We start from the raw sequence: 26,387 nt of genomic DNA on the forward strand, positions 1-26,387 counted from the left end.
TACAGCAGTGTTACTCATGGCGTCATAGTGTGGGGATCCATTGGGGACAATTTCAGGTCACGGCTGGTAGTGACGGGGAGCTCTGACGGCACAATGTACGTCACGGATTTCTTACGTGCACGTGTGTTACCTCTCATGCAACAGAATCGTGGTGTCATTTTTCAACAGAATAATGCTCGTCCACACTGAGGTGCTTCCGTGGGCAGCAAGATCCCCAGATCAAATACACTCCTCGGAATGGAAAAAAGAACACATTGACACCGGTGTGTCAGACCCACCATACTTGCTCCAGACACTGCGAGAGGGCTGTACAAGCAATGATCACACGCACGGCACAGCGGACACACCAGGAACCGCGGTGTTGACCGTCGAATGGCGCTAGCTGCGCAGCATTTGTGCACCGCCGCCGTCAGTGTCAGCCAGTTTGCCGTAGCATACGGAGCTCCATCGCAGTCTTTAACACTGGTAGCATGCCGCGACAGCGTGGACGTGAACCGTATGTGCAGTTGACGGACTTTGAGCGAGGGCGTATAGTGGGCATGCGGGAGGCCGGGTGGACGTACCGCCGAATTGCTCAACACGTGGGGCGTGAGGTCTCCACAGTACATCGATGTTGTCGCCAGTGGTCGGCGGAAGGTGCACGTGCCCGTCGACCTGGGACCGGACCGCAGCGACGCACGGATGCACGCCAAGACCGTAGGATCCTACGCAGTGCCGTCGGGGACCGCACCCCCACTTCCCAGCAAATTAGGGACACTGTTGCTCCTGGGGTATCGGCGAGGACCATTCGCAACCGTCTCCATGAAGCTGGGCTACGGTCCCGCACACCGTTAGGCCGTCTTCCGCTCACGCCCCAACATCGTGCAGCCCGCCTCCAGTGGTGTCGCGACAGGCGTGAATGGAGGGACGAATGGAGACGTGTCGTCTTCAGCGATGAGAGTCGCTTCTGCCTTGGTGCCAATGATGGTCGTATGCGTGTTTGGCGCCGTGCAGGTGAGCGCCACAATCAGGACTGCATGCGATCGAGGCACACAGGGCCAACACCCGGCATCATGGTGTGGGGAGCGATCTCCTACACTGGCCGTACACCACTGGTGATCGTCGAGGGGACACTGAATAGTGCACGGTACATCCAAACCGTCATCGAACCCATCGTTCTACCATTCCTAGACCGGCAAGGGAACTTGCTGTTCCAACAGGACAATGCACGTCCGCATGTATCCCGTGCCACCCAACGTGCTCTAGAAGGTGTAAGTCAACTACCCTGGCCAGCAAGATCTCCGGATCTGTCCCCCATTGAGCATGTTTGGGACTGGATGAGGCGTCGTCTCACGCGGTCTGCACGTCCAGCACGAACGCTGGTCCAACTGAGGCGCCAGGGGGAAATGGCATGGCAAGCCGTTCCACAGGACTACATCCAGCATCTCTACGATCGTCTCCATGGGAGAATAGCAGCCTGCATTGCTGCGAAAGGTGGATATACACTGTACTAGTGCCGACATTGTGCATGCTCTGTTGCCTGTGTCTATGTGCCTGTGGTTCTGTCAGTGTGATAATGTGATGTATCTGACCCCAGGAATGTGTCAATAAAGTTTCCCCTTCCTGGGACAATGAATTCACGGTGTTCTTATTTCAATTTCCAGGAGTGTATATGTGGGATCAACTCGGACGTCATCTCCGTCCCAGTAACCAGGATATCTCTAACCAGATGCAATAGTCGTGAGCCAGTCAGGAGAGGTTACGAAGGCTTTATGTCACCCCTCACAACCGAATCAGTAGATGTATCCAGATCAGAGGGAGTGCAACATCATACTGATAAGTGGGCTTATACTACCAAGTTCTTTGTAAATTTTATTCGGTTTTGTAATCACTGAAATAACACCATACACCCTCTCAACCCATGAAGTTTCCTTTCGTTTCTTCATCCCGTTCTGGCTGCTTCACTTTTTTTTGTCAGGCTGTGTATTTATCCGATAACCTGTTACCGAAAGTCGAATTGCAAATAGCTCAAAGCACTATGTGACTTAACATCTGAGGTCATCAGTCCCCTAGACTTAGGACTACTTAAACCTAACTAACCTAAAGACATCACACACATCCATGCCCGAGGCAGGATTCGAACCTGCGACCGTTGCAGCAGCACGGCTCCGGACTGAAGCGCCTAGAACCGCTCAGCCATTGCGACCGGCCTCGAATTGCAAAACTGAGTTTAATTCCACACTCAGGACACAGGCGACCAAGTGCATCACCTAGGACAAAGCGCATCACCTATTTTGATCTGTCATAACATCATTGTTTAATCGCGTATGAGGTCCAAGGAAGAAGCATCGATCTAGGTGGCGGACTCGTATTACCGCGGCCCCAGTCTGAAATCTGTCCTCCTTCATATAGGTTTTACGTGGTTTCCGTTCAGTTTTGAAACGGTTGATTTACCTGTGCCATAACAGATATAGTTCTCCATTCCTTAACGCTTTCGCGACGGAATCCTAGTAGGACTCGCGCAACGGCAGTTCGTCAGACGGACGGCGCTCGATACTTGCTCGTTCAGTGCGTGAAAATTCGTAGCTGCCATTGTGCTTCCTACTATCCACCAATAAGCATGTAGACTGCGTGGGGCTGGGTCTCTGCATTGTGCCACACATAGTGTTCTAACTCTAACCTATCTGTACTCGGAAAGCCGGTCGCTGTGACCGAGCGGTTCTAGGAGCTTCAGTCTGGAACCGCGCGACTGCTACGGTCGCAGATTCGAATCCTGCCTCGGGCATGGATGTGTGTGATGTCCTTAGGTTAGTTAGGTTTAAGTAGTTCTAAGTCTAGGGGACTGATGACCACAGATGTGTCCCACAGAGGTGGCCGAGCGGTTCTAGGCGATTCAGTCTGGAACCGCGCGACTGCTACGGTCGCAGGTTCGAATCCTGCCTCGGGCATGGATGTGTGTGGCGTCCTTAGGTTAGTTAGGTTTAAGTAGTTCTAAGTTCTAGGGGACTTATGACCTAAGATGTTGAGTCCCATAGTGCTCAGAGCCATTTGAACCATTTGTCCCATAGTGCTCAGAGCCATTTGAACCATTTTTGTACTCGGGAAAAGCGCCTCGTAGTTTGCTATTCTGAGCTGAGTGGATAAATCAGACCAAATCAGTGTTAATTACTGTTTCAAGAGCAATCTGAAACTGTAGATAAAATGGTTCTTCCGTTTGTTTGTGATGGGCATCACGAATGCATTCATGGTGCACAAGGGAACGCTGAATACTCGTGAAAAACAGAAGCGCTTCCTCTTTCAGTTTCGCTTACAATTAGGGAATTCTTTTGCGGCAGTCTGGAGCGAGCAAACTTAGAGGGCGAAATTTTGCTGAAAACATACAACTCACTAAGAAAAAATGTCCTCCAACACTTGTCTGCAAAGTGTGCTCCGGTGTCAGTAAGAACCAAAAGGAAAAACTATACCGAAAAGAAAAGTAATGTGCCTCTTTGTATGCGTGAGTGTTTATGTGTAATAACGGTCTGTACAAGTTTCTTTTCGGAATAACATAATGGTTCAGTAAAACTGTTTCTACGTGTGCTAATTTTGCTACCTCATAACCCACCTTTTAGAAATAATTAAAGTAATTTCGTCGTTTCAAATCACATATTACACTAAGCTATTGCATTTGTAGCTACAATGCTACGCTCGCTGGAAACATTGTGAATAGCACCCGTCCAGCTGCTCCATCCATGATGAATGAGGACCGTCTTGAATGTGTTAATGCTCCATCCCTGATGACTTTGATACAGACGAGATATTTAACGGTTACATTCGTTCCTCATCTCTGCAAAACTCACTTTCTGCACGCAGAGGACGTCAAAAATACGTAGTTGCTATTATGACGTGACATACATAGTCCTGTTACTCTCGTAAAAAAGTCCGTTAATAGCTGCGCACACACACCCATACACACACACGCACACAGAGAGAGAGAGAGAGGGGGGGGGGAGGGAGAGGGAGAGGGAGAGAGAGAGAGAGAGAGAGAGAGAGAGAGAGGGGGGGAGGGAGAGGGAGAGGGAGAGGGAGAGGGAGAGGGAGAGAGAGAGAGAGTGAGAGGTAGGTTTTATAAGTATACACGCTGAATTTGTGAAGAAGGTTCGTCACTGTTTTTGAACGGTACCATGTGAACTCAGTGACTAGTAAATCCTCAGACTCGATTGAGACAGGAAGGATACCTAAAGGACGACGCAATCACAGGGTCGTGTGAGATCACTTTGGGTGGTGGAGGTCGGAATTGCGTCCGCTAAAGGCAGCCCAAGGCGTACTGTTCTCCAAAACAGTCTTTGTGAGGAGGAGAGCGACTATTGCGCTTTCATCTTGTGCTGAACCAGAAGATTGTACCCGAGTAGGCACAATACTAAAGCTTTGTCCTTTGGAACTGAGAGGTTGTTTCGTGTTACTTATCGTTTATAATTTTTGCCAACGTGACTACAATGCCTGCTCGCAGCGCAAAAATTTAAGATAAATGTAGTAAGTGCTTTTAATAGCAATATTTTACACTCATATGTGTCTCGGTTTTATATACTATATGCCACTTCGACCATACAGATTGGTAAAATTGTTTTCCACATCACAGTTCATAATTTGTTTCGGACAAGAGTTACTTATTGCTCAGATGTGGGATATTATGACTCTGTGATAAGGGCGCTTCAATGTTTTTTGTTTCACTTGCAGCTTAAATTAGTATTATACTTCCAAGTTTGATGCTGGGCGTCTTGCAGAGAGTTACTATCCTACGTATATCCCTTTTACAAGCAAAAGGCAACGTTGCCTTAGTTTCTATTTAAAGGAAAACGCATTGTTTCGTCTGTACATGATAATGGCTACACCAATTCCGAAGTTTTCTCTTGGTAGTCTTCTCAGTGGATTTATTTTCTCCTTCGCAAATAACTCTCGAGAGTCACAATCGTAGAATTATGATAGTATTCTGCGCACTCCAAGGGCAGCAAGATTTCTGGAGAGCTAGTATAAAACTGTTACTACGTACCCTCAGTGATATATGATACTGTGGTCTGCTAAAAGTATATGCATCTGTAAATATAGGCGTGTATATGTATACACACGTATCAGTCTCTTCGGAATAAATGTTTCACTTGCCCATATGTAGAATGGAATATACGGCATAGTTACCAGACTTTATTTGTCGTGTCTCATTCGAGTGTTACTTAACGCCACAGTCGCAGTCCAAATAGTGATGAACGCATCATGACAGGATGATCGTCCTGTTGCGCTGTTTTCTTTTTCCTCTACTTAGATTTCCTCAATGAGTCTTCTGTGACTAATGGCGTTGCTTGAATGTTATGGAAGACGTGGAGAAATCGTTTATGGTTATTTAATAAAGATTTATCACTAGTGGGTACGCTAACAGCAGGAAGTGATTCAGAAAACGTCACTTGTACGAGCTACACTAATAAAACTGGGAAAAGAATCACAAAACTAGCGACAGTTTGTACTGTTTTATGTCGTATGTCAAGAAACATAGGCAAACTATTGGATGATTATACGAGATCTATAAAACGGGTAAACACAGTTCCAGAAAAGAAGAAATTTACGTTTTATCTCTGATTATGCACCAAATGCATATAATAGGCACGTCATTTACGTATAGGACAGTTAACATCGTGACGGAGTGCGGCTACACTAAATATAAATACAACTGATCACGGATGAGTGATGCTGTTAATGACGGCGTCCATGAACACCATCGAAGCGGATACCAGTCATTGTATAAAGCTGCGATCAGTGATAAAATAGTCCAGAGAAGTTTACCACGAGCAGCAAAACTCTTCCTAAGAGCGTGTCAAACTCGCTCCACGGTATTCGATCGGTAGATTAATTTGGCCACTCAGAGTGCTCAGTGTTTTGTCAGTAAAGAAAGTCCCGTGCTATCGAGCGTTATTGACTTGCAGGATTAACAGCCATCTTTTCTTTGTCGCCGTAAGTACCTACATAATCATCAAGTATGTACTCTGTATCAATATACGTAGTCGCAGTTTGATACGAAAAGGCATGTCGAGCTTTGCATCCACCTGAAGCGATAACATCCTACAAACCATGCATCGTCCTAAGGCTTCTCTTTCAAAGATGTCTAACGGATGGTATTGAGTTCCGGCTTCTGTCAAGCGAAGAGGCTGCCGATGTTTCTTAATGAAGTAAAGCGGAACTCATCGATGAAAATAACGGTCCTTTATTTACAGTTCCCACAAACCGCGGTCGGTTTGCAGTGAGTGAGACTATTTAGCTGTGCAAGTCGAGCCAGTCTAAGGATTAGGAGCACATACTTGTCTCAGAAGAACATCCACGAGGCAACTTGAGTATTTCTGGACGGTACAACAGCAACGTTACTTACGTATGCACAAAACTTTGCATCAGGTTTTATGTAATTCTAACTGAAAATGAAAAATAAGTTTTTGTGGGAATGTGGTTACGTTTAATAACACATGAAAAATAATGTTGAATTTACAATTCTGTGCCATAAGTTTACTGATTTCCAGTATTTCCAGTTGGATCATTTTTCTGCTTTTCTTAACTAGCTACTTTCCTTCATGAACGCTCTATATGTCATCACTTTTTTCTTTCGTGTAAGTAGTACCTGTGTAAGTCTTAAAGCATTTTATCTGTTTTTGTAACATTCAGTCGTCACCTTTCGATGGCCTAAGAAGTCTTAAGCCGATTTATGACCAAATAAATAGTATTGTGCAGAACGTTAGGAAAGTATTTCCAATTTAATATTATTTTTATGTAACTGTTATCACCGGTTTCGGCCATAACTGTTATTAGAAATTATAGTTACCCACAGGTGCCACACTAGTTTGGCAGCGATGTGGACTCTCTTTAATGGTAGTGCAAGAACTCTACTAGCAATCGATCCCTTTCTGAGAAAGAGCTCTTTCGAGATCTGGAAAAGCTCTACGTAGTATCTGACTGGCTGCAAATCTTATCCCCACTGCATTCCAAACCTGCTTTATACTCGTAATATTCAGATCCGAAGACTAGTCTAAGCAATGGATGTCTTCGCCTGCGAGGAAGTCATTCACCAGAACAACTCGAAGCGGCCACGCATTATTCCCCATAGACACGAGTCTGTCTTAACTGCATCTCTATAGAGTCGTGCATTCGATGGCAGCTGACAGTACCTCTACGTCTACCAACAGATATGTGAAGCACCGTGTGTCTACCGAATTTCATGCCTCCCAACACGAGTAACCTACCAACACCAGTCTGGTTTCTCCATGCGATGCTCCTGTAATTATACATGCTATCGCTTTCGCTCCAGACGGATGCGTAAATGTGTGACGAGACGTATTCTATTACCTGAATCGGAATTCATCTATGAAAAGGACGTTTCTACATTCGTTCATGGAGCAATCTCTGTTACTGACTCTTCTGTAATCGGACTCGTCTCTGTACTGCCGTGTGTGAGATACACGTAGACAATTGCTGTGAGACTCGGATATACAGTTTGCAACACCTGTGGCAATCGTAAGCTGGATTTAGTTATGGTCAGATACTAAGATATTCAGAAAGGTTTACCATTGGTCAACAGCTTCCCGTACATCGGAACCGTCGACAGAGTGAAACTTTGTATCGAGGTCTGTACAATATCTTAGTGGCATTACGTTGTAAACTTCACCAAGATGCAATACAAAATGAAAGCACAAACGCGAATGAGGCGGTATGAGTCTAATGTACTGCACGTACGTTACCTTTGGGTCACAGTACCTAATCGAAGCAGTGAATACTTCTCTCTTACACAGACAGCATAATTATAATTTGCGAGGAAATCTTGATGGTGCAGTAATTGTTCATTTTTTTCCTAATTTCCCCTTATCAAGTTTAGTTATTGAACACTTTTTTACGCGCAGATGACGTAGTCGGACTGCAACGACGATGATTCGAATTTTGTGATTTTTCTTAGCACTGCTGTCATTAATTTCCATGTCAGATGCTTTATATTTTTCCACGTGAACGCTGTATTTTGTAAGCTATACCAAATTTTTCGGAAGTTGTGTAGATACATATTTGGAAATTTTTATAAAAAATGCGAATTTCAGTCAGGTATTATCCTATAACCGTTTCGACTAGTAATTGAAGATAGATAGGGAAAAATCATGTAACTGAAGAGCAGTGCGTATGAGATGTACGTCTCATCAACAACGAGAAACCTTAAGCGCCATTTACGACACCGAACAGTGCAAGAACAGTTTCGGTTAATATGATTACATCATTGCCATAGTGATCTTTATTAAATATTACCAGTTTCGGAGAACCAGTCCCACACGTTTAGATATTTTAAAGTGGACAATGTTATAACTGTCCGTGTTAAAATGCCTGAAGATGGGGGAATAATCCTCCGAAACTGGGAGTGTTTAATAAATGGCATTGTGGCAGAGTTGGTGTTTTATTTGATGCGGTTAATAACTGCCACGGACAAATCACAAGTGGATAACGGTCGCAGGTTCGAATCCTGCCTCGGGCATGGATGTGTGTGATGTCCTTAGGTTGGTTAGGTTTAAGTAGTTCTAAGTTCTAGGGGACTGATGACCTCAGATGTTTAGTCTCATAGTGCTCAGAGCCATTTGGACAAGTGGATAAGCTTAAAAAAAATAGTATTCTCTTGCAGAGCGAACACACATCCTAAATCTCGGCCGGCTGGTGTGGCCGAGGGGTTCTAGGCGCTTCAGTCTGGAACCGCACGACCGCTACGGTCGCAGTAGTTCTAAGTTCTAGGGGACTGATGACCTCAGATGTTTAGTCTCATAGTGCTCAGAGCCATTTTGAACAAGTGGATAAGCTTAAAAAAATAGTATTCTCTTGCAGAGAGAACACACATCCTAAATCTCGATTATAATTATACTTGTTTTGTAAATAAAACTGCCTTTTCCTGCTGCTACTTAATTTATTTATCCCATACGCGTTTCGCCTTATCTTGTTCTATGGCATCATCAGTGGCATCTGCAACAATATATTTTTGTTAGTTTTAGATTATTAAACAGTTCACATCGCGATTTTTTTTTTTGTAAAAAAGTAATTACTTACGATTTGCTGATCTGTGTTTCCTCGCATCTGGTCTGGAGGTCGCACTACCACTTTTATTACTGTCATATACGTACAACTTTGCGTTCTGACCTTCTTCAACCTCTTCACCATGTTTCTCATTCTTTTTCGTGGTATACTATTGTTCTTTTGCCACTTGATATAACTATTTCGCCGGACTCTGCTTTTCACAACGTAAATACCGTGACTCCATTACGTGTTTCCTCCTCTTTGGCATGTTCATTTACATGTTGCCAACTTAACGAAGTACAAAGTATGTGTTCAAGACTGACTTCTATTCGGGTGTGTGTATGAGTGTGTGTGTGTGTGTGTGTGTGTGTGTGTGTGTGTGTGTGTGTGTGTGTGAGAGAGAGAGAGAGAGAGAGAGAGAGAGAGAGAGCGAGAGAGAGTGTGAGAGAGAGAGAGAGAGAGAGAGAGAGAGAGAGAGAGAGAGAGAGAGAGTTTTTCTTGGGGGGGGGGGGGGGATGTTGGTGGTTGAATTGTATGGTGTTGTATTAGCTGTTGGCGAGTGGTTGAAAACTTTGGTGCCAGCTGATTTGACTTTTCGTTTCAATATTCTGTGGAGGGATTCCTGGATAGGTGAGTGTAAAGATGTTGGGTGGTATTTTTATTATTATTATTATTATTGTTCTTGTATTGGACAGTATTATTATATTAATCCTCTTGGGAGCGTTATTCTATTATTTTATCTATTAGTGTAAATAATGAATTGCTTGGCATGTACACTTGGTCATTCAACAGGATTTTCCTTTCTGCTTTGGTTTTCTGTATGTGGTAATTTTCTTGCAGGGTTAGGAGGTGTTTTTTATTGTTGATCGTAATTATTTTCATGTCATCTTCTCTAGTGGTTGGTTTGTGGTCATTTTCTTTTAGGTGTTCCGCAAATGTGGAGTGGTTTGTCCGGTATTTCCAGGCTCTCATGTGTTCTTTGTATCTGACATCAAATGTTCTGTCTGTTTGTCCTATGTACCTGCCGTCACAAGTGTTACACTGTAGTTGATATATACCTGCTCTCTGATATATGTCTGTTTTTTGTCAGTTTTAGGGTGTATTTTTGTATAGAATTGTCTTTTGTGTAGGCTATGTTTATTCCCTGTCTCTTGAAAATGTTGATGCTTTTATGGGTGAGTATGTGTTTGTATGTCATTGTGTACCCATTGTACCCATCTTATGTTTCCTTTCATCTTTTTCTGATTATCCTATGTAGTAGTCATGGAACTGCCTGTTTGTGTTTGGTTCTGTTGTGTTGTTGTCTGTGGTTTGGTGCTGTCTGCTTTTATTTTACTTTTAATTTTGTTGCTTAGCTTTGTGATTGTATTATTATTGTAACCATTATTTTGTGCTATCTGCACTATTATGTCAAGTTCTTTTTGGTAGCTTTCTTTGATGAGTGGTACTGTGTTGAGTCTATGGAGCATGTGTCGAAGTGCTGCTTGCTTTTGTGAGTGCGAGTTGTAAATATGTCTTATACAATTCGTAATTTAGCTCTTGTTTTTTAGAGTATAATGATTTGATTTCGTATTTTAATCACATTTTTTGCTCAGCATGCATCGCTTTTTGGGCACTGCGTGAACTGTTTTTAATCTTTACATTGATATATTTAGGTGTAAGATCGTTACATTAGCATATGTTGCTGAATTTTATGTGTAGTATGGTCTTATGGATGTTCAGATGAAGTCTTCTGAATTTCTGGTCTTGGTGCTTCGACATCTTCTGGTAAGGGTAAAAAGAACGAAGTAAGGGGAGTAGGTAAAACTACTCAATTTGTTCTTATTCATGGACCTACTTTATTTTGTGGTGCGAAGTTAAATTTTTCTTTAATGAAAGTTTCTTCTTCTTCCAGTTTGGGTAACGGATGGATAACAGTTGCTTTCGTTGCTTGTAACAATGCAGGGAGAGCCGGTTTGGAATCCTTTGAAACTCGTGAGATCTTGGCTTACCGTACTATACCTGTTTCTGAGATTATTATTGCTAGTGAGGGTTCGTACCTTCTTCCGCACGGGAGTTTGTCTTTGTCTTGTCGTAGACGTTGTAAGATAAATTCGGATTGTAGTATTCACTTATGGGTGAAGGCTAGTGGTCCTTCTTCTTTGGAAGATTGTCGCATTGTTGGTGATTGTACCATCTATAATCATTGAAAGCAGTTCTCAACAAACGGCCGTTTTAAGGGCCACAAATACTACACATTGATCTTGCCAAAAGCCGAGAAGCGATTCTTCTTAGTGTTGTAGCTCTCTGGGGCACTCTGGGATGCACTCTGTGGCACTCTGGGATGCTCAATAGATGTCGAGCACAGTCTCTGATTGGTTGTGTTTTTGGCGCGCGTTTTAAATTGAGTTGTAGCAACACGGTCCCTAGTATTACTAGGCATGGCGTGAATAACAAGTTTGTTTGTGTGGCCGTCATGGCTCGATTATATTGTATAGATTTGTCATTACATACCGTGTATTAATTAACATAGTTTTGGAAGTGTAGTATTATTTAAGAATACAGATTTTCTCCTTAGATCCACTATAGCAGTAACTTCTGTAAGGAAAACATTATTTTTTTCATTCTTTAAGTTATTCAGAACGCAACGGCGACTGCGGTAAAAAATTTCCTCTCGCAGTTTCACCGACTGTTTGCTGTGGCGAATGCCTTGTGTGAGATGCATGACTGACAGATATGACAGTATTGAAGATTGCGTGAAGCAACACAATGTGTTTTGCGTGCTGTGTCTTGCTTCTTCCTGTTTACGTCGTGTTTGGATTTGTCTGTTTCAACCGTGCGGCAACGGTAACCATGCAACGACTGTCGCTCGAATGTAGTACAGGAACCCAGCACGCAGTGCCTTCTGATGGTTTCACTTTAACTGCATGCACAGCTGCCTGGTCTTCAGAAGCAGTTCTCAGTCACAAGCATGTTTTCGTTAATTAGTATCAGGTAGGGTGTTTTTATAGCGTGGGGAGACATTCAAGTGAAAATGTGAGCAACCATTGGAAGGAATTGTAATAAGGAATGACTGGTATCACAAACAGGAAATTATTAACTCCAAAGGCGAAAAGTTAATAGTGTGGATGTCAACCGTGAATACAAACAAGTCGTAAGCAGAGAGTTCAATTTGATGACGTCTTCTGCGAGAAATTGTGATACGCATAATTAGAACGTGTAATTTTTTTCAATAAATGTTACTTTCGAAATATGTCAAAATATTGTGAACTTCTGAAACTTCGAAATGGTCTCGACATGATGGAAGCGTAATTTTTAATATCTTACGCCGCATAATCTGAATGAAATATTTCTTAATCAGTAGCTTTAACTATGCCGCTACCATTTTTTTAGTGGAACGTGATGTACTCATCCACGAAGGGGTAGCTGAGGAATAAGATGAGTGAAAATTACGGGAGTTGGACAAACATGAGGTAACACCGCAAGAAATGCATGCTTGAACATAAATCCGTATGCTAGCCTAATCTACAAGTTGTATTATTGTATTCGACCACGAATGGGACCTGTAAAATACGTTGCAAGTGTCAGCCGTAGTCAGAACAGTGTTCTATGTCATTGTGAATGCATTATTGCGGAGCTAAGTGGATTTCATTGTGGACACATTGTTGGTGCTCGTATGGCTGGTGCTTCCACCGTATCGAAGAGTTACACCTCATACAGAGAAAGGGGAGAAACGTCACCTGCTAAGTCACAATGAGGACGAAAGTGTGTGTTGAGAGATCGTAACAGACGGTCATTGAATAGGATTGTGACGAAAAATACGAGAACGATATCTGCAAAAGTCACTGCAGAACGGAATGTCACACTCTCGAACCCTGTCACCACCATAACATGACGAAGGAAGCTCCATTAGGAGGGAATTTCAGGGAGAGCTGAAATCCAAAACCAATCATCAGTGATACGAATGCCCGTAGTATAAAAACGTAGTGTCGAAGCCCTAAAACCCGGGCTGTGGAGAAGTGGAAGGAAGTGATTTGGTCGGTTGTGTCTTGTTGCACACTGTTTCCAACTTCTGGCCAAGTTTGTGTCCCAAGAGTGAAACACGGCGAGGGTTTCATTTGGGAAGCCATATCGTGGTATTCCATAGGCCCCATGGTTACTCTGCAAGGTCTCATTAGTGCCAAGCACAATATGACCATTTTGGTTGATCAGGTCCATCCCGTGGTGCGATGTTTGTTCCACAACGGTGTTGCCGTGTTCCGAGACGACAGAGCCCCTGTTTACTCAGCTCGTATCCTCCAGGAATGGTTTTGCGAACACGAGGATGAATTGTCGCATCTCCCCCTGGCGATCACAGTCACGAGATCCCTATAGTACTTTGGAGTGACGGGTGATTAGGAATTTCACACCACTACCCCTCCCCACTTAGTCAGCGACATGTTGATGACATGGGCCAATGTTGATTACTATATCTTGTAACAGGGATAGACGCTCTATTGTGCTGCAGGTAATTAGGCAATTCAGTTCCAGACAACAACAGACAGACAAGGGTGCGTGATCTCTACCTACGTACATCATCATTTCCTGAACTTGCCACTATTTTGCAGGAAGAATAGTATAAGATCCCCTGGAAAATCATACATGGCCTGTATTTATCCATTCCGAGACGACTGGAAACTGTTTTGAATGCCAAAGCCCTTCTGTACTAAGATCCAGTCGTACCATTGGCAGAGAATCGCACAATCGTCCGCTGCCGATTTTGTTATAGAGATTTTTGGTTACGCTTTAAGAAACCGTCCTTCTGATGTCCTAGTCTCCGAAGTGATCAGCATAAGCAGCGACAGAACAGAGTGTTGCAGTGTCGGTTGTGAAGAGATGTGTGGAAGAAGATCGAAAAGGCACCCTTTTTCCAACAAAAAGTGAGTAAATTAACTCCTGGAAAGGGATCATAAATGTCCCTCGGATCAGTAGTGAAGACAAGTTTCCCCCACGTCTCATAATGAATCATGCAGGCAACTATCTTGTCGAAACTCACTGTTTCAGTCTTATCTTACGAGATATTGGAGACATCTACCTGCTAGCACCCCTTTTCACCACAGTGAAGGCGGCAGCGGATCGTCATATGAAATCTGCGACACACGAAAATCGTTCAGCAAGCATAATGATCGAAGACCGCTCAACTGTTGCCCTAAACCTACAGAGCGTGGTTGGTGCTGCTGTAAAGGAGCACATACCTCACTCGACGGCTCCTGGAATTCGCCGAATAAGATTAATATCAGTCAATCGTAGATGGCTTTGTACAAGCAAACCCATGTCTGTAGAGCGTTCTTCAAACCATCCTGATACAATTCGGCAGTAATGGGGTAGTGTGTGTCTTGCTGAAAGTACAGATGATCGTGTATTGTGCAACCAAACAGCGGATGGGACAGTAGGTTCCTGTGTCGTCTGCCGGCGAAAGATGGCTACAGATCCCATTAAATCCCAAATTGTTGGCTAACGTGGTTGTATTTCTCTACGTTGTTTCCAGCATAGTCCTTGCCATTGGCTTACAGAAACGTGCACAGCGACAAATCATCGCAGCCAACTTATTTCGACGCATGGAGCATCTGGTGGCGATAGCCCTGCACCCAGGCTTATTTCTCTCCAATTGATGTGCGATGAGCAGAAATAACACCCGTGGTGCTGTATATCCTGTACTCCACAGCAAGGTGGTGCTTCTGGGTGGTTGGACTGGTGACCAGTTGTTTCTGGAACTGAACTGCTGAGTTGCGTGCCGCGTTGTTGAGTGTCCACCCCTGTTACAAGCCATGGTAATCAACAGTGGCCCATGTCATCAGCAAGTCGCTGACTATTGCAGATGACTGTGGCGGTACCCTCTTCCATAGCCGAGGTCGCTAACACACGCATGTGGAGTGAGATTCAACACGGAAGTACACCGGAATCGACAAGGGGGGAGAGGTAGTGGCGTGCCTCTCCTGATTTATGACGCAGGGGCATGTGACTCTGTTGGTGGCGATTAGTCCATCAGATGAGGACGTTAATCTCGGTGGCTCCTTTGGTGCTAATCGACAGGAGGAGGCTGTGTGTCAGCACTATGTTTCACCTTCTCTCTTCTCTCATCATAGTAAAACAACACGGACATAACGCTACATTCTACACACATTCATTTCAGCTACGCTCTACAAATACACATACAACATAACTCTCACATATTGGCAAGGAAAGGAGCCCATGTGTTTGGAGAAAGAACACTCTTTCCGATAAGCAGTTGAAACCATCTCCTGGAATTTCTCAGCGGTGTCTCGGAAATACAACCTGTGTCTGAAAAGTTAAGTGAATGGTGTCAGAAAATAAAGTAAACAAGAGTAACAAACAAAACACCTATACTGGCCTTCAAAGTAATCACCATCAGCTACAAAACACTTATGACATCAGTAGTGAAGCTGTCAGAAAACGCTTCTTGTGGAATTGTTTGAAGCACCAAGGCTATGCATTTCTGGATATCTGCATCATTACAGGAAAGGAGACTTGGTTTTGCCCACCGAGTGAGATGGCGCAGTGGTTAACACATAGGACTCACATTTCGGAGGATGATGGTTCAAATACGCGTCCGGTCACCCAGATTAAAGTTTTCCGTGATTTCCCTAAGTCGCGCCAGGCAAATGCAGGGGATGGTTCCTTTCAAAGGACACGGCCGATTTCCTTCCCCAGCCTTGCCACAATCCAAGTTTGTGATCCATCTCTAATGATCTCGATGCTGATGGAACGTTAAGCTCAACCTTTCTTCCTTCCTTCCTGTTTCTACTAGCGCTGTCTGGAGACCAAGTTGGCTGACAAGATTAAGACGACGTCGATTGCCTTTTCGACTGCAAAGATTTGACCCATCATGAATTTCTGCCTGAGGCAGGGGAGGAAGACAATGAACACTGTGCCACTGTCTATCGCTTGGTCTCCAGATCATATTGGTAGCAACAGCTCTTATCTTCTGTAATAATACTGATTTCGAACAACGCTTGGCCATGATGCTTCGAGCGATATCACAAGAAGTGTTTGCTGACAGTTTCCAAAAGTTTCAAACCTGATGTCAGAAGAGTGTCGTAGCTAATAGTGATTACTTTGAAGGCCAGTAAAGATATTTTGTTTGTAACTCTTCTTTCCTTTGTTTTCTGAGACCATCCACCGAACTTTTGAAACGCACCTTGTAGAATTTTTCTCATATCGGGCACACTCAAACCGTCTGTGGTCAAATACGCCGAATATTCCTTATGCAACTCGAATGAAAAAGCATCGCAACTGTTTAAATATTCCATATATCACCTTCTATCCCGTAAATTGTTTAAATAAGCAATATTCTACACATTGTCTAAATTGTTTAAACAATATTCCATACTCTGCAATCGATTTCCCGCCAAATGGTCAATCAACTGAGTCTTTTTCCCGTCAGTTTCCAGGTGGAGGAGGAGAGGCGGAGGGCTGGGTGTTTCCCAGAGGGGGAGAAGTTAATTAATTGATTGAGTAAATTAATTAATCAATAAAATTTATATCAAAAGTGAACTTGTATCGGCGAGGGAAGTTCCTGGAGAGGTGCAGGAGGAGGAGCGTGGGGGGAGGAGGAATGGTAGTGGGGCAGGTGGTGATTTCTTGGAAAACAACTTAACTGAGCAACAGATTAAGGACCTGTCAATCAAAAGGATGGTTTATCCCCAGAAGGTCATAATCCACTTAGCAGAACAGTAGGTTAAGGACCTATCAATCAAAAGAGAACAATATGTTTGCCCTTGAATGTCTACTTGCCTCTGAATGTAGGCAACTGGCACTAACAAAATGCACTTGTGCTGTCTTTGTTCCACTACTGTGCACCTTGTCCATCTTCCAGTCTGCTGTCATTTCGACACGTACATGGTTTGGCGACATTCCAGTCATACGAAAAGTCAAAATAAAACATTGGCCTTGTCATCACGTGTGCTTTTATTGCTACATAGCAGCTCTCTCTTATTCAATTGATTATTAGCTCGTTTGAACGAAAGCAAATCTGACTCGATTCTGCCTGCACACTAGACACATTCCTAACCAGGAAGAGGAAACAATCAAATTCCATCAACACAGAGACTCATATGGAAGTCATTAACTCTGCAACAAGCTGACCACTTACTCGGGTTGGTGCCACTACCCTGAGAAGGTAAATCGAGGGCTGTGTAGCTGTACACTCTTTGCTCCAGGGAGCACGAATAAACCGAATGGAACGGCCTGTGGTATCTGCTGATGTGAATGGATTGAGCATTCTTGGAACCCATTGAAACCTCCAGTGTGCCTTCGTAGGAACCCTGGATGACCTCCGAAGTGCCACAAGAGTGCGATAGGCTGGAGTAGCAAAGTCATGAAGACTTTGTGGACAGCACGCCAAGTGGTATTCAAAAGCATGACACATCTCTCGGGGTGGATCAACACGGTACTCACTGTGAACCAGTAGCAAATTTTGATTTCATAGATACACACTTTTGAACAGACTGCCTTTATTGTGGCTGTTATTTCATTTTTATTCAAAGTTTGATTTTCAGTTTAGTAAAGGTTATTCTTACATTGTGTAATTCCTTTGAATCTAAACCCACACGCTTGCACAGTTATGTAGATGATGAAAAATTTCTTTTGAAAAGTTTACATTAGCATATTATTTCTATAATACATCTGATTTGTAGTGTTTACTACAAATAAATACAAATATACGATCGAAAAGTACAATGGATTCGAACCTCAGGTACTGAAGATAAATAGGCGACATCAGCAGAGACAGCCATGAAAAAAAGCTCTCAGCATACATGAAAGCATAATAGGCATAGTTAGCTCTCTATATTGTTGGTTTCAGTTGTCTTCCTAGGATGGCACTGACATGTTCCTCGAAAATTATCGTTATTATATTAAATAAACATTACTCATAGCAGTGAACAACTATGTTACTGCGGTAAGCCCTTAAACAAGAAATATTGGTGAAGCTATGGAATTTAGGAAGTCAAGTGGTAATTTTAAACTGCAGTGATCAGACTGAAAGACTGTATTGTTTCAATACTGGAAATTTCAGTAAGATGTACAGCTTACTTCATTGTCCAATATGCACATTTAATCAGAGAAAAGGCACTGGAGGATGGTGATACAAATCCTCGTTCGGTCATCTGGATTTAGGTTTTCTGTAGTATCCCTACATCACTTAAGGCAAATGCCGGGATGGTTCTCTTGGAAGGACACTGCCTATTTGCTTCCCCGTCGTCCTCCAGTCCGAGTCTTTGATCCATCTTTAATCATTTCGTCGTTGACAGGCCAAAAAAACACTAAGCTTCTTTCCTTTCTTTAGAGAAAATCGAATATCAAGTCGCTGGAATGAAATAGCTATGAATCCATACGTCTCCACAGCTTTAACCAAACAAAAGTTGGCACTAGGAATGAAGTATATAGTAGTTCAGCATGAATGTACAGGGTGAGTCAAAAAGGACTTCAGAATGATATAGGAATTTATTGAGATAACTTACAGAATCGGTAGATGTGTCATTTTTTAGCAAACAACCTCCAGTTTGATTCACATAATGTAACCCATTCCACCACCAGGAGCGCTAGCGTAGTGCATAGTTAAAATGGTTGCATGAAACGAACTCTGCAATAACTGTTCGGCATAAATTTCGCATCGAATACGTTAAAGAACTTCCAAGCACACTTATAATTTAGCCGACCTGAAAAGTCGAATCTACGCTGCCGTTGCACAAGTTGCGCCCGATTTTCTGCAACCAATGATGGAAGAAATTGATTACCAGTGGGATGTTTGCCGCATCACAAATGGTGGTCACATCGAAGCAAAATAACACTTGACACTTTTATGTGAGACTTGAGGTTGTTTGCTACAAAATGACAAATCTACTGATTCCGAAAGTTATCTCAATAAATATTTATATCATTCCAAAGCTGTTAAGTTGCTTTTGACTCACCCTGTATTTTCAGTTTACATTTTGCCGTTAAATACAGAAGTTGTCATACGTAACATGATTACTCCTAACATTTTACAAACGGTACATAACAATGTGTTTAATATGTGATGGCTCGCAAAGGGCGAATGTTTTTTCTGTATAATGAATGTTGTTGTTGTTGTTGTTGTTGGGGTTTCGAGTCCGAAGACAAGTTTGATACGGCTATCTCGATGCTAGTCTAATCTGTGCAAGCCTCTTCATCGCTACTTCCATTTCAACATCCGTGCTGTATTTGACCCTTGGTTTCCCTCTTTCATCTTTACATTCCACACTTCCTTCCATAACCATATTGACAATTCCTTGATGTTTCATGATGCGTCCTATCATCTGATTCCTTCTCTTAGTCAGGTTGGGCCACAAATTTCTTTTCTTCCACATTCTATTTAGTACCCCTTCATCTGTCATTCGATCTACCCATCTTAAGTTCAGTATTCTCCTAAGGCACGACATTACGAAAGCTTCTTCTTTCTTCTTATCTGAACTGCTTATTGCCCACGTTTTACATCTGTACAAGGCTACAGTTCAGACAAACATTCAGAAAAAACTTCCCAACACTTAAATTTGGATTAGATGCCAACATATTTCTCTTTTTGAGAAATGCTTTTCTTGCTATTGCCAGTCTGCACTTTGTATTCTGTCTGCTCCAGCCAGTATCAGTTACTTTGCTGTCGAAATGGCGAAACTCATCTACTACTTTTAATGTCTCATTTACTAATCTAATTCCCTCAGAATCGCTTGAGTTAATTCCTCTAAATTCCATTGAAATTGTTTTACTTTTCTTGATATTCATCTTATAATCTCCTTCCAATTCAATACCATTCTGTTTACCTGTTCCTCTACATCCTGTTCTGACAGAATTACATCGTCACTGGCAAACCACAAAGTTTTTCTTTCTTCCCCCAGAACTTTGATCCCCCTTCGAAATTTTTCCTTTGTTTCCTTCACAGGTTACTCCGTGCACAGATTGAATAACATCGGTGATAGGATAAGGCCCTGTCACACTCCTCAACTACGGTTTCCTTTTCACATCTCTTGACGTTTACAACAGCAAAGTGGTTATTGCTAAGTTGTAAATAACCTTTCGCTCCCTTTTTTTATCGCTGCTACGTTGAAAATATTAAAGAGTACGGACCACACAACATTTCAAGAAAGCTTTCGCTAAATCTAGAAAGGCTGTAAACGTAGGTTTGCCTTTCTTCAAATCGCATGGGGAGAGATCAGGACTGAATGGAGGATGTGTAAGGGCTTCCCAGCGAAACTCGTACAACGTAGTCGAAACAAGCTTGGTATCATCCTCCATACAGTTCCGATCTCTCGCCATGCGCACTCCATATTTTTGGAGCCCTGAGGAAAGACATTAGTAGCCGTCGATTTGCTCCGGACGAAGGGTGCACGCCTGGGTACAATTATGGTTTCGTAGGCTACCGCAAACATTTTTTGATGAAGGCATTCACCATCTTGTCTCACAATGGGATAAATGTATTAACAGTTACGGCAATTACTTTTGAAATATTAAACAGTTTAATTACTTGTTTTCTAATAACTTTATATTGGAATTCATCCATTTGCACCGTGATTGTATAGAAAAACAACAATATCGGAATTGTGAGTCCGTCTTAATGCAAAACACCTTGTTATTTGTTTACTTTTTTATTCGCCGAAACTAGTTTGGGGAATAAATAAATAAAGAAATAACAAGGTGTTTTGCATCAAGACGGATTCACAATTCCGATATTGCTGTTTTGACTTGTTTTCCATTGTTAAAAACGATTCAAGAGACAAGAGCGCACAAAATATTTTTTTATTCAAGACAACCGGTTTCAACAGTCTTAGCTGTCAACTTCAGCTCTCAAACATTTTTTTATACTAAAACATGTTCATTTTACGCCGAACCTCATGCACAAGATGTCAAGTGGATAAAACTCAGCACATTTATCCACTTGACATCTTGTGCATGTGGTTCAGCGTAAAATGAACATGTTTTACTACAAAAAATGTTTAAGGCTTGAAGCTGACAGCTAAAACAGTTGAAACCGGTTGTCTTGAATAAAAAATATTTTGTGTGAGCTTGGATTTTGGTTTTTAACAATTAAAACAGATCGTCCTTCAATAGTCTCATAATGAGAAAATTCGATCTACTTGTTTTCCATCTGTCTCGTTTTCATTTGACTAACCCTTATAACAGAGCCAAGTCGTGTGTTTTCCAGTTTTTTTTCTTTTTTGTTTCTAGAAAATTTCCAGTTCAAACGCTGATAAGTACTACGATAAGTACTTCATCATTGTATTATTGTTTTCCTGATTTCAGAAGCTCTAAAACAATGAAATATAATTATATTTAAACAACGTTATAGCTATGTACGAATGCATGCTCTCATGGCGATACCCATTAATAAAATATTCTCAGGTTTCAAGCAACGTCAAGTTGTTAACTGCCCACTAGCTTTCAACAGAGATCTCCTCTACCGTTGCAAAGTGGTTGACTGTTGTCTAAATGCCGTTGCCATACTTATAAAGCACGCGACCGCCGCACCAGCTTCAGCTCCAGAGTTACAGGATCCTAGGCCGTACTCAGCTGCAGCCACCGTCTTTATTGTGGGTGTTGTCCGATTTTTGATCTCTCTTGCTGATCCCAGAAGTCGTTGGTCCGCTTAATAATAGAAGTGTCATCTAACGCATTTCGCGGCTCGAAACCCGAGGATATTTTATTAATGCATATCGCCGCGAGAGCATGCATTCGTACATAACGTACCTCTACGGGGAGGAGACGTAGCGCAGCATCAGACGCCTGGGGAAGGTGCGCGTTGAGGAGGCCAATGTATTAATCCCGCTAGCCTTCCTACTACGCGTCCGTGATGAGAAGACGAGCCCACGATTTGCCATCATTAACCATCACATCGACACTGTAGTAACCAGAAGAATATTTCGCCGTGCCAGTTTCGTCCTGCTGCGGGCGTCACAGGCAGTGGCTCAGCGGTATAAGCATGGCAGTGGCATTCAGACGACAGTCAACTACTTGACAATAGCAGAGGAGACCGATGCCGGCCGCTCATTGTCCGTTGACCACTTGACGCTGTTTGAAACACAACAATATTATACTGAAGGTAATAGCTGCCTGGACATACACATAAATGATAAATTGCATATATTAGCACTATCTTAAACTGTTTGCTTTTCCGATCCATTTCTTGACGAAATCTTTGTATGGGTATCTTCTACAGTTTTAACACATTCAGTCTGTGTGCGTTCCATGGGACACCCGATATATGCACTGCTGGACATTCAAACTGCAACACCAGGCAGGGTAGCGAACAATGAAAGTTACTTATAATGAACATACAGTATACCATGCAGTTGTGCTCAGGTGGTTCTGAGGCAATTAGATTAGGGAACGTGACACTAAATTTGGTAGATGAGTTTTGCTACTCGAGCAGCAAGATAACTGATGATGGGTGAAGTAGGGAGGATATAAAATGTAAACCGGTAATGCAAGGAAAAGCGTTTCTGAAGAAGAGCAGTTTGTTAAAATCGAATATAGATTTAAGTATTAGGAGGTCTTTTCTGAAGGTATTTGTCTGGAGTGTAGCCATCTTTGGAAGTGAAACATGGACTAAACAGTTTAGACAAGAAGAGAATAGAGGCCTCTGAAATGTGGTCGTACAGAAAAATGCTGCTGATTACAGGGGTAGACCGCGTAACTAACGAGGAGGTACGGAATAGATTTGGGGAGACAAGAAATTTGTGACACAACTTAACTAAAAGAAGGTGTCAGTTGATGGTACATCAAGAGATCACCAATTCAGTATTGGAGGACGGGGAGCGGGGGAAGGTAAAAATCGTAGAGGGAGACCATGCGACAGATAAAGCAAACAGATTCAGAAGAATGTAGGTTGTAGTTATTTGCAGTTGAAAAGGTTTACACAGTGTAGAGTAGCATGGAGAGCTGCATCAAACAAGTCTTCAGATCAAAGATCACAACAATTGCAGTTGTACGTGATTTGGGAATACACACCACGCGAAATTTTGTACACAGAGGTTTCACCTCTGGAAATAACAATAGCTCTAACCCGACAGGTCATCGAGTCGTACTGAGCTTAGACGACAGATATGGGTAAATCATTCCATGCTACCTCACTCTATGCCAGAATTTATCAGTCGAAACGGCTGGCGAGTGGGAAATGCCAGTCTCTGAGAAAACCGTGACCAGAGGTTTTCAGTCAGCGAAAGATCTGGAGAAGGTGCTGGACAAGGCAACAATCGAATATTTTCTGCATCGAGCTAGGAAGACGGGCAACATACTATCTCGGGATACCTTGCTGAAACACAACTTCACACAGACCTCAAAGATATGACACACTCGTCGACATTAAGAAATCAGAGATTTCGCGCCCTCTGTGTGAACCAGAGGTGAGAGCGTTATGTACCCAATGACACACGATACCATCAGGCCAACTGCTGGGTCCGTATGACGATGATGAATGCGTTTCGGTATTGTTCGTTCCGCTCGGAGCCTCCACACATGGATGTCCATCGTGATGCTGTGCTCAGGACCACGACTTATCTGACAAGACGACGTGGTGGCACTCCTGCGTCCTGTTTTGTCGTTGGGCACACCACAGATGGCACACCTCTCTCTGCTACCGCGTTAAGGGCAGCAGCATCAATGGTCGCCGTCCTGACAGTCCGGGATGTTCCACATGTCGTCGCTCTCTATGTATGAATACTTGTCTTGCTGCGAACATGCCCATTTCTTGATTCAAGGTACGTAACGTGACTGTCATCCTGCACTGTCGAGTAATTAATACGTCTGTTCCCTGATGTGTTAGTCGCTTGAGGCCATAGGGATCCTCCATGGTGTTAAGTAGGACCCTCCTAAACTCATCGACTCCATATTCGCACGAAAATAATTGGATTCCAAACAATGTGAACAGCAATATCACAGAACGGTAAACCAGAGCCTGGATAGGGTACGATTATGCCACTGTCGAATAACAACACCAGCTGGTGGACGTTTCTCTTTTCGTTACACGAGGCATAACACGATCTTCACAAGAACGACCAACACTGAGAGGCGATTTCTGACTGAGAAACACATTGCGTAATCTGTCCTTACATACCGAATGTAGATAATGTTACGTCTACCTACTTCGTGCGACTGCACTGACATGTTAATTGCGTATCCAAGCATGTCGTAGGCTTCGTGTCAATAACTTTTCTTGCATGCTGCCTTCATTGTATTACAATTTTATTGCGCAGAAATATATTTGTCCGTCTTGAATTACGAAGACGCTTTTGAACACTAGAATCATATATTGCAACAGCACTGCCAAAGAGTTACGCGTAGAAATAAGAGACGCCAACCTGAAATGGGTGCATGTCACAGAGTTCGTGTTCGTGTACCAAATAAATATTACGAGTATAGTGCGTTGCGCTTACTCAGTCACCGACATAAAGGTAGTACTAGACGTCCAAGGGCTCTGTCAACACCATTTTCTTTGGACATCGTAGATTTACGTCGGGAATAATTTCAAAACATCGTTCAACACTGCAGTAGGTCTCTGTAAAATTGCATGACCTCCGTAACGCTTTTTGACATTAATACTGTTTTTGTAGCTTGCAGGCTACTGACTTCACTACGGGGACGTCGATGCGTGATTCACTTTTTCCCGTCTTGTTAATACAATAGCGACGTAATGCTCGGGCGCAGCAGCAAAACCGGCGATGCTTACCAGCGACAAGACGCAGTCAACACCTCGACTGCGTGACAGCAATGCTTCTCCTATTCATACACAACACGTGACACGAAACACGCTGGACAACGGGCGAGCGAACGATCGAGGGAAACATCCACCAGAAACCACTTGACCTGGCAACTTACAACTGGCGCCAAGCTTAACTTCTATTTTCGATGTGTGATTTAAAATACACCCCAAGTTTCTGTTTTCATTCGCGTAAAAATGTAAACTTCATCCACAGAACCTGGAGGGCCCTGTGGTATCGACCGACCACCATGTCACCCTCCGCCAACGGCGACATATGATGCAGTACGGAGGAGCTTGGGGTCAGCACGCCGCTCTCCGGGCTGTTAGTTTTCGTGACCTGGAGCCGCTACTACTCAGTTGGCATCACGAGGCTGATTGCACCCCGCTTCCCTCCTCCCAAAAAGCAAAAATCCCTAGGAATATCGGGAATCCAACCTGGGTCTTCTGTATGGCGATCAATAGCGCTGACCACTCAGCTACGGAGACGGAACTTTAATTCTTTCAGCAGTTATTTATGGTTCGGCTAATTCAATCGTTACAAGGTATAGTCTCTTTAATCTAAAGTTAACAAATACAATTTCAAGCTCTGTTTCGATGTCTCTGTCTTCTGCCTCCTCTGCCAGCTGAAGCCTACGACATTCTTCAGTTCCTTATTCCAGCGGCCGGATTGTGTGCCTTGGAATCTGCGTCTTCCTCTGGGACTCCACTCCAGTAATGTCTTTGCCTATGATCTGTCATTTAGATGTGCGATATATCTTTTCGATTTTGGTGTCTTTATCGTTTCCACAACATCCCGAACTCCTTTCATTGTTCTTATTTCTTCACTTCTTTTTTCACTTTTCTTAGTGAAAACTTTTTGTAGCTTTCTGAGATGTTTTCTTTTGAAAATCACAGCTCTGTCTCAGTACGGAAAGAAGATGCTGTTCGAAAAAACAGATTTTTTTAAATTTGTTGGCATATTAGCTTTAAAAATGGATGCATTTCTCCCATAAACCCTTCAACCCAGCTTCATTCGGCGGAAAAATCAGATTTTAAATCTTCTTGGATATCATTTAACGGTCCTAGATAAACATATTCGTTAACATTATTTAGACAGTTGTTGTTCAATATTATGTGTCTTGTAGTACCATTGCTGTGCATAACATTTGCTTTTTGACAGATTTATCTTGAGGCACACTTTCTCGCAACTATCTAATAAATCGTTTATGTAATGTCTACAATACCTCGATGGCTTCACTCGGTGTAGGAAACCATATGAGGAAATTTTCTGTTGGATGAGGAGTAAAGCAGGATGATCCTATACCCCAGAAACTGCGAGGGCTTGTTGAAAAGTAGTGCCCTCAAATTATTTATGTGAAAACTCTTAAATCTGTTAACATTCTAAGATCATTCTGCATTTTTATTGTTCATGTCTACATATTTATTTCTCAAAATAGTCACTCTGGTGACGAACACATTTCTCCCAAAGAGAGAGCAAGTTGTTGACAATGTCACTGTAGAATGTTTCACTTTTTTGATGGACCCACATCCTCACCTCTGCCTGCACCGCTTCATCGTTATCAAAGTGTAGTCCTCGAAGTTGTTGTTTTGAAAACGGATGGAAATCGGATGG

The 26,387-nt window shown here is 42.8% G+C and overlaps 1 protein-coding gene across 16 annotated transcripts in view; it reads right to left on the bottom strand.

The window, feature by feature from the left end:
* The window catches only part of LOC126470094 (uncharacterized), a 1,674,514-nt gene that overhangs the window by 1,556,838 nt on the left and 91,289 nt on the right, over nucleotides 1–26,387 (bottom strand). The gene's annotated exons all lie outside the window — the stretch shown is intronic.

The sequence above is a fragment of the Schistocerca serialis genome, chromosome 3, assembly GCF_023864345.2.
Source record: "Schistocerca serialis cubense isolate TAMUIC-IGC-003099 chromosome 3, iqSchSeri2.2, whole genome shotgun sequence".
NCBI lineage: Eukaryota > Metazoa > Arthropoda > Insecta > Orthoptera > Acrididae > Schistocerca > Schistocerca serialis.